Source organism: Bombus terrestris, unplaced genomic scaffold (genome assembly GCF_910591885.1).
Source record: "Bombus terrestris unplaced genomic scaffold, iyBomTerr1.2, whole genome shotgun sequence".
NCBI lineage: Eukaryota > Metazoa > Arthropoda > Insecta > Hymenoptera > Apidae > Bombus > Bombus terrestris.
The window spans coordinates 5,744,388-5,754,471 of record NW_025963549.1 but is presented as its reverse complement, the minus strand read 5'-3'; positions in this window follow the sequence as shown (position 1 = coordinate 5,754,471).

The window sequence follows — 10,084 nt, the reverse complement described above, 5'->3', positions numbered from 1 at the left end:
AACGATTACAATTTCCATGCTGTACATATACCTTATATTGCCTTGCATATGTTTCCTGTTAGTGCCTAATTTTGTCAGCGATTTCGGACCTCACGTTGCACTGTACTATGTGGAAACATTACTGTTTATGTAAAACTATTGATAAACTTTTAACTTTCGTCAGTACGCAGTTCGATAAAGACTTCCGGCTCCTCGGGCTGGTGCGAATATTTCAATGTCCCTAAGTGCCAAACCGTTGGTTTGTGACACACCTTTACGCGTCCCTCGCGTTGCGCTTGCTCGAAAACTATAGCCTAACCTAAAACCAATCCCTCTTGCGTTCGTTATTCGATAAGGAGGCGACTTATTTTAAATTTTCGAACGTGTCGGATCCGTTGTGAGGTTGGACCAGATTTCTACGATCAAGCGGAGCGAGCGAGCAACGATTGCAATTTCAAGGTATACATATACCTTATATTGCCATGCATATATTTCCTGTTATTGCCTAATTTTTTCAGCGATTTCGGAACACACGTTGCACTGTACTATGTGGAAATATTACAATAAATGTAAATCTATTGATAAACTGTAAACTTTCGTCAGTACGCAGATCGATAAAGACTTCCGGCTCCTCGGGCTGGTGCGAATATTTCAATGTCCCTATGTGCCAAACCGTTGGTTAGTGAAACACCTTTACGCGTCACCCGCTCGCTCCGCTCGCTCGAAATCTATAGCCTAACCAAAACCAAGCCCTCTTGCGTTCGTTACTCGGTAAGGAGGCGACTTATTTCAAATTTGCTAACTTTTCGGATCGGTTGTGAGGTTGGACTAGATTTCTACGAGCGAGCGGAGCGAGCGAGCAACGATTACAATTTCCAAGCTATACATATACCTTACATTGCCTTGCATATATTTCCTGTTATTGCCTAATTTTGTCAACGATTGCGGACATCACGTTGCACTGTACTATGTGGAAATATTACTATTTATGTAAAACTATTGATAAACTGCTAACTTTTATCAGTACGCAGTTTGATAAAGACTTCCGGCTCCTCGGGCTGGTGCGAATATTTCAATGTCCCTATGTGCCAAACCGTTGGTTTGTGACACACCTTTACGCGTCCCTCGCTCGCTGCGCTCGCTCGAAAACTATAGCCTAACCTAAAACCAATCCCTCTTCCGTTCGATATTCGATAAGGATGCGTCTTATTTTAAATTTTCGAACGTGTCGGATCGGTTGTGGGGTTGGACTAGATATCAACGAGCGAGCGGAGCGAGCGAGCAACGATTACAATTTCCAAGCTATACATATACCTTACATTGCCTTGCATATATTTCCTGTTATTGCCTAATTTTGTCAGCCATTTCGGATCACACGTTGCAGTGTACTATGTGAAAATATTACTATTTATGTAAAACTATTGACAAACTGTAAACTTTCGTCAGTACGCAGATCGATAAAGACTTCCGGCTCCTCGGGCTGGTGCGAATATTTCAATGTCCCTATGTGCCAAACCGTTGGTTAGTGACACACCTTTACGCGTCACGCGCTCGCTGCGCTCGCTCGAAAATTACAGCGCAACAAAACCAATCCCTCTTGCGTTCGTTATTCGATAAGGAGGCGACATATCTTAAATTTGCTAACGTGTCGGATCGGTTGTGAGGTTGGACTAGATATCTACGAGCGAGCGGAGCGAGCGAGCAACGATTACAATTTCCAAGATATACATATACCTTATATTGCCTTGCATATATTTCCTGTTATAGCCTAATTTTGTCAGCGATTTCGGACCACACGTTGCACTGTACTATGTGGAAATATTACTATTTATGTAAAACTATTGATAAATTGTAAACTCTCGTCAGTACGCAGATCGATAAAGACTTCCGGCTCCTCGGGCTGGTGCGAGTATTTCAATGTCCCTATCTGCCAAACCTTTGGTTTGTGACACACCTTTACGCGTCACACGCTCGCTGCGCTCGCTCGAAATCTATAGCCTAACCAAAACCAAGCCCTCTTGCGTTCGTTACTCGGTAAGGAGGCGACTTATTTCAAATTTGCTAACGTTTCGGATCGGTTGTGTAGTTGGACTAGATTTCTACGAGCGAGCGGAGCGAGCGAGCAGCGATTCCAATTTCCAAGCTATACATATACCTTATACTGCCTTGCACATATTTCCTGTTATACCCCAATTTTGTCAGCGATTTCGGACCACACGTTGCACTGTACTATGTGGAAATATTACTATTTATGTAAAGCTATTGATAAACTGTAAGCTTTCGTCAGTACGCGGTTCGTTAAAGACTTCCGGCTCCTCGGGCTGGTGCGAGTATTTCAATGTCCCTATGTGCCACACCGTTGGTTTGTGACACACCTTTACGCGTCACGCGCTCGCTGCGCTCGCTCAAAAACTATAGCCTAACCTAAAACCAATCCCTCTTGCGTTCGTTATTCGATAAGCAGGCGACTTATTTTAAATTTTCGCACGTGTCGGATCGGTTGTGAGGTTGGACTAGATTTCTACGAGCGAGCGGAGCGAGTGAGCAACGATTACAATTTGCAAGCTATACATAAACCTAATATTGGCTTGCATATATTTCCTGTTATAGCCTAATTTAGTCAGCGATTTCGGACCACACGTTGCACTGTACTATGTGGAAATATTACTATTTATGTAAAACCATTGATAAACTGTAAACTGCCGTCAGTACGCAGATCGATAAAGACTTCCGGCTCCTCGGGCTGGTGCGAGTATTTCAATGTCCCTATCTGCCAAACCTTTGGTTTGTGACACACCTTTACGCGTCACACGCTCGCTGCGCTCGCTCGAAATCTATAGCCTAACCAAAACCAAGCCCTCTTGCGTTCGTTACTCGGTAAGGAGGCGACTTATTTCAAATTTGCTAACGTTTCGGATCGGTTGTGAGGTTGGACTAGATTTTTACGAGCGAGCGGAGCGAGCGAGCAATGATTCCAATTTCCAAGCTATACATATACCTTATATTGCCTTGCATATGTTTCCTGTTATTGCCTAATTTTGTCAGCGATTTCGGACCACACGTTGCACTGTACTATGTGAAAATATTACTATTTATGTAAAACTATTGATAAATTGTAAACTTTCGTCAGTACGCAGTTCGATAAAGACTTCCGGCTCCTCGGGCTGGAGCGAATATTTTAATGTCCCTATGTTCCAAACCGTTGGTTTGTGACACACCTTTTCGCGTCACGCGCTCGCTGCGCTCGCTCGAAAACTATAGCCTAACCTAAAACCAATTCCTCTTGCGATCGTTATTCGATAAGGATGCGCCTTATTTTAAATTTTCGAACGTGTCGTATCGGTTGTGAGGTTGGACTAGATTTCTACGAGCGAGCGGAGCGAGCGTGCAACGATTACAATTTCCAAGCTATACATATACCTTACATTGCCTTGCATATATTTCCTGTTATTGCCTAATTTTGTCAGCGATTTCGGACCACACGTTGCAGTGTACTATGTGAAAATATTACTATTTATGTAAAACTATTGATAAACTGTAAACTTTCGTCAGTACGCAGTTCGATAAAGACTTCCGGCTCGTCGGGCTGGTGCGAATATTTCAATGTCCCTATGTGCCAAACCTTTGGTTTGTGACACACCTTTACGCGTCACACGCTCGCTGCGCTCGCGCGAAATCTATAGCCTAACCAAAACCAAGCCCTCTTGCGTTCGTTACTCGGTAAGGAGGCGACTTATTTCAAATTTGCTAACGTTTCGGGTCGGTTGTGAGGTTGGACTAGATTTTTACGAGCGAGCGGAGCGAGCCAGCAATGATTCCAATTTCCAAGCTATACATATACCTTATATTGCCTTGCATATGTTTCCTGTTATTGCCTAATTTTGTCAACGATTTCGGACATCACGTTGCACTGTACTATGTGGAAATATTACTATTTATGTAAAACTATTGATAAACTGTAAACTTTCGTCAGTACGCAGTTCGATAAAGACTTCGGGCTCCTCGGGCTGGTGCGAATATTTCAATGTCCCTATCTGCCAAACCGTTGGTTTGTGACACTCCTTTACGCGTCACGCGCTCGCTGCGCTCGCTCGAAATCTATAGCCTAACCAAAACCAAGCCCTCTTGCGTTCGTTACTCGGTAAGGAGGCGACTTATTTCAAATTTGCTAACGTTTCGGATCGGTTGTGAGGTTGGACTAGATTTCTACGAGCGAGCGGAGCGAGCGAGCAACGATTCCAATTTCCAAGCTATACATATACCTTACATTGCCTTGCATATATTTCCTGTTATTGCCTAATTTTGTCAGCGATTTCGGACCACACGTTGCACTGTACTATGTCAAAATATTACTATTTATGTAAAACTATTGATAAACTGTAAACATTCGTCAGTACGCAGTTCGATAAAGACTTCCGGCTCCTCGGGCTGGTGCGAATATTTCAATGTCCCTATGTGCCAAACCGTTGGTTTGTGACACACCTTTACGCGACCCTCGCTCGCTGCGCTCGCTCGAAAACTATAGCCTAACCTAAAACCAATCCCTCTTCCGTTCGATATTCGATAAGTATGCGTCTTATTTTAAATTTTCGAACGTGTCGGATCGGTTGTGAGGTTGGACTAGATATCTACGAGCGAGCGGAGCGAGCGAGCAACGATTACAATTTCCAAGCTATACATATACCTTACATTGCCTTGCATATATTTCCTGTTATTGCCTAATTTTGTCAGCGATTTCGGACCACACGTTGCACTGTACTATGTGAAAATATTACTATTTATGTAAAACTATTGATAAACTGTAAACATTCGTCAGTACGCAGTTCGATAAAGACTTCCGGCTCCTCGGGCTGGTGCGAATATTTCAATGTCCCTATGTGCCAAACCGTTGGTTAGTGACACACCTTTACGCGTCACGCGCTCGCTGCGCTCGCTCGAAAACTATAGCCTAACCAAAACCAAGCCCTCTTGCGTTCGTTATTCGGTAAGGAGGCGACTTATTTGAAATTTGCGAACGTCTCGGATCGGTTGTTAGGTTGGACTAGATTTCAACGAGCGAGCGGAGCGAGCGAGCAACGATTACAATGTCCAAGCTATACATATACCTTATATTGCCTTGCATATATTTCCTGTTATAGCCTAATTTTGTCAGCGATTGCGGACCACACGTTGCACTGTACCATGTGAAAATATTACTATTTACGTAAAACTATTGATAAACTGTAAACTTTCGTCAGTACGCAGTTCGATAGAGACTTCCGGCTCCTCGGGCTGGTGCGAATATTTCAATGTCCCTATGTGCCAAACCGTTGGTTTGTGACACACCTTTACGCGTCCCTCGCTCGCTGCGCACGCTCGAAAACTATAACCTAACCTAAAACCAATTCCTCTTGCGATCGTTATTCGATAAGGAGGCGACTTATTTCAAATTTGCTAACGTGTCGGATCCGTTGTGAGGTTGGACCAGATTTCTACGATCAAGCGGAGCGAGCGAGCAACGATTGCAATTTCAAGGTATACATATACCTTACATTGCCTTGCATATATTTCCTGTTATTGCCTAATTTTGTCAGCCATTTCGGATCACACGTTGCAGTGTACTATGTGAAAATATTACTATTTATGTAAAACTATTGACAAACTGTAAACTTTCGTCAGTACGCAGATCGATAAAGACTTCCGGCTCCTCGGGCTGGTGCGAATATTTCAATGTCCCTATGTGCCAAACCGTTGGTTTGTGACACACCTTTACGCGTCACGCGCTCGCTGCGCTCGCTCGAAAATTACAGCGCAACAAAACCAATCCCTCTTGCGTTCGTTATTCGATAAGGAGGCGACATATCTTAAATTTGCTAACGTGTCGGATCGGTTGTGAGGTTGGACTAGATATCTACGAGCGAGCGGAGCGAGCGAGCAACGATTACAATTTCCAAGATATACATATACCTTATATTGCCTTGCATATATTTCCTGTTATAGCCTAATTTTGTCAGCGATTTCGGACCACACGTTGCACTGTACTATGTGGAAATATTACTATTTATGTAAAACTATTGATAAATTGTAAACTCTCGTCAGTACGCAGATCGATAAAGACTTCCGGCTCCTCGGGCTGGTGCGAGTATTTCAATGTCCCTATCTGCCAAACCTTTGGTTTGTGACACACCTTTACGCGTCACACGCTCGCTGCGCTCGCTCGAAATCTATAGCCTAATCAAAACCAAGCCCTCTTGCGTTCGTTACTCGGTAAGGAGGCGACTTATTTCAAATTTGCTAACGTTTCGGATCGGTTGTGTAGTTGGACTAGATTTCTACGAGCGAGCGGAGCGAGCGAGCAGCGATTCCAATTTCCAAGCTATACATATACCTTATACTGCCTTGCACATATTTCCTGTTATACCCCAATTTTGTCAGCGATTTCGGACCACACGTTGCACTGTACTATGTGGAAATATTACTATTTATGTAAAGCTATTGATAAACTGTAAGCTTTCGTCAGTACGCGGTTCGTTAAAGACTTCCGGCTCCTCGGGCTGGTGCGAGTATTTCAATGTCCCTATATGCCACACCGTTGGTTTGTGACACACCTTTACGCGTCACGCGCTCGCTGCGCTCGCTCAAAAACTATAGCCTAACCTAAAACCAATCCCTCTTGCGTTCGTTATTCGATAAGCAGGCGACTTATTTTAAATTTTCGCACGTGTCGGATCGGTTGTGAGGTTGGACTAGATTTCTACGAGCGAGCGGAGCGAGTGAGCAACGATTACAATTTGCAAGCTATACATAAACCTAATATTGGCTTGCATATATTTCCTGTTATAGCCTAATTTAGTCAGCGATTTCGGACCACACGTTGCACTGTACTATGTGGAAATATTACTATTTATGTAAAACCATTGATAAACTGTAAACTGCCGTCAGTACGCAGATCGATAAAGACTTCCGGCTCCTCGGGCTGGTGCGAGTATTTCAATGTCCCTATCTGCCAAACCTTTGGTTTGTGACACACCTTTACGCGTCACACGCTCGCTGCGCTCGCTCGAAATCTATAGCCTAACCAAAACCAAGCCCTCTTGCGTTCGTTACTCGGTAAGGAGGCGACTTATTTCAAATTTGCTAACGTTTCGGATCGGTTGTGAGGTTGGACTAGATTTTTACGAGCGAGCGGAGCGAGCGAGCAATGATTCCAATTTCCAAGCTATACATATACCTTACATTGCCTTGCATATATTTCCTGTTATTGCCTAATTTTGTCAGCGATTTCGGACCACACGTTGCACTGTACTATGTCAAAATATTACTATTTATGTAAAACTATTGATAAACTGTAAACATTCGTCAGTACGCAGTTCGATAAAGACTTCCGGCTCCTCGGGCTGGTGCGAATATTTCAATGTCCCTATGTGCCAAACCGTTGGTTTGTGACACACCTTTACGCGACCCTCGCTCGCTGCGCTCGCTCGAAAACTATAGCCTAACCTAAAACCAATCCCTCTTCCGTTCGATATTCGATAAGTATGCGTCTTATTTTAAATTTTCGAACGTGTCGGATCGGTTGTGAGGTTGGACTAGATATCTACGAGCGAGCGGAGCGAGCGAGCAACGATTACAATTTCCAAGCTATACATATACCTTACATTGCCTTGCATATATTTCCTGTTATTGCCTAATTTTGTCAGCGATTTCGGACCACACGTTGCACTGTACTATGTGAAAATATTACTATTTATGTAAAACTATTGATAAACTGTAAACATTCGTCAGTACGCAGTTCGATAAAGACTTCCGGCTCCTCGGGCTGGTGCGAATATTTCAATGTCCCTATGTGCCAAACCGTTGGTTAGTGACACACCTTTACGCGTCACGCGCTCGCTGCGCTCGCTCGAAAACTATAGCCTAACCAAAACCAAGCCCTCTTGCGTTCGTTATTCGGTAAGGAGGCGACTTATTTGAAATTTGCGAACGTCTCGGATCGGTTGTTAGGTTGGACTAGATTTCAACGAGCGAGCGGAGCGAGCGAGCAACGATTACAATGTCCAAGCTATACATATACCTTATATTGCCTTGCATATATTTCCTGTTATAGCCTAATTTTGTCAGCGATTGCGGACCACACGTTGCACTGTACCATGTGAAAATATTACTATTTATGTAAAACTATTGATAAACTGTAAACTTTCGTCAGTACGCAGTTCGATAGAGACTTCCGGCTCCTCGGGCTGGTGCGAATATTTCAATGTCCCTATGTGCCAAACCGTTGGTTTGTGACACACCTTTACGCGTCCCTCGCTCGCTGCGCACGCTCGAAAACTATAACCTAACCTAAAACCAATTCCTCTTGCGATCGTTATTCGATAAGGAGGCGACTTATTTCAAATTTGCTAACGTGTCGGATCCGTTGTGAGGTTGGACCAGATTTCTACGATCAAGCGGAGCGAGCGAGCAACGATTGCAATTTCAAGGTATACATATACCTTACATTGCCTTGCATATATTTCCTGTTATTGCCTAATTTTGTCAGCCATTTCGGATCACACGTTGCAGTGTACTATGTGAAAATATTACTATTTATGTAAAACTATTGACAAACTGTAAACTTTCGTCAGTACGCAGATCGATAAAGACTTCCGGCTCCTCGGGCTGGTGCGAATATTTCAATGTCCCTATGTGCCAAACCGTTGGTTAGTGACACACCTTTACGCGTCACGCGCTCGCTGCGCTCGCTCGAAAATTACAGCGCAACAAAACCAATCCCTCTTGCGTTCGTTATTCGATAAGGAGGCGACATATCTTAAATTTGCTAACGTGTCGGATCGGTTGTGAGGTTGGACTAGATATCTACGAGCGAGCGGAGCGAGCGAGCAACGATTACAATTTCCAAGATATACATATACCTTATATTGCCTTGCATATATTTCCTGTTATAGCCTAATTTTGTCAGCGATTTCGGACCACACGTTGCACTGTACTATGTGGAAATATTACTATTTATGTAAAACTATTGATAAATTGTAAACTCTCGTCAGTACGCAGATCGATAAAGACTTCCGGCTCCTCGGGCTGGTGCGAGTATTTCAATGTCCCTATCTGCCAAACCTTTGGTTTGTGACACACCTTTACGCGTCACACGCTCGCTGCGCTCGCTCGAAATCTATAGCCTAATCAAAACCAAGCCCTCTTGCGTTCGTTACTCGGTAAGGAGGCGACTTATTTCAAATTTGCTAACGTTTCGGATCGGTTGTGTAGTTGGACTAGATTTCTACGAGCGAGCGGAGCGAGCGAGCAGCGATTCCAATTTCCAAGCTATACATATACCTTATACTGCCTTGCACATATTTCCTGTTATACCCCAATTTTGTCAGCGATTTCGGACCACACGTTGCACTGTACTATGTGGAAATATTACTATTTATGTAAAGCTATTGATAAACTGTAAGCTTTCGTCAGTACGCGGTTCGTTAAAGACTTCCGGCTCCTCGGGCTGGTGCGAGTATTTCAATGTCCCTATATGCCACACCGTTGGTTTGTGACACACCTTTACGCGTCACGCGCTCGCTGCGCTCGCTCAAAAACTATAGCCTAACCTAAAACCAATCCCTCTTGCGTTCGTTATTCGATAAGCAGGCGACTTATTTTAAATTTTCGCACGTGTCGGATCGGTTGTGAGGTTGGACTAGATTTCTACGAGCGAGCGGAGCGAGTGAGCAACGATTACAATTTGCAAGCTATACATAAACCTAATATTGGCTTGCATATATTTCCTGTTATAGCCTAATTTAGTCAGCGATTTCGGACCACACGTTGCACTGTACTATGTGGAAATATTACTATTTATGTAAAACCATTGATAAACTGTAAACTGCCGTCAGTACGCAGATCGATAAAGACTTCCGGCTCCTCGGGCTGGTGCGAGTATTTCAATGTCCCTATCTGCCAAACCTTTGGTTTGTGACACACCTTTACGCGTCACACGCTCGCTGCGCTCGCTCGAAATCTATAGCCTAACCAAAACCAAGCCCTCTTGCGTTCGTTACTCGGTAAGGAGGCGACTTATTTCAAATTTGCTAACGTTTCGGATCGGTTGTGAGGTTGGACTAGATTTTTA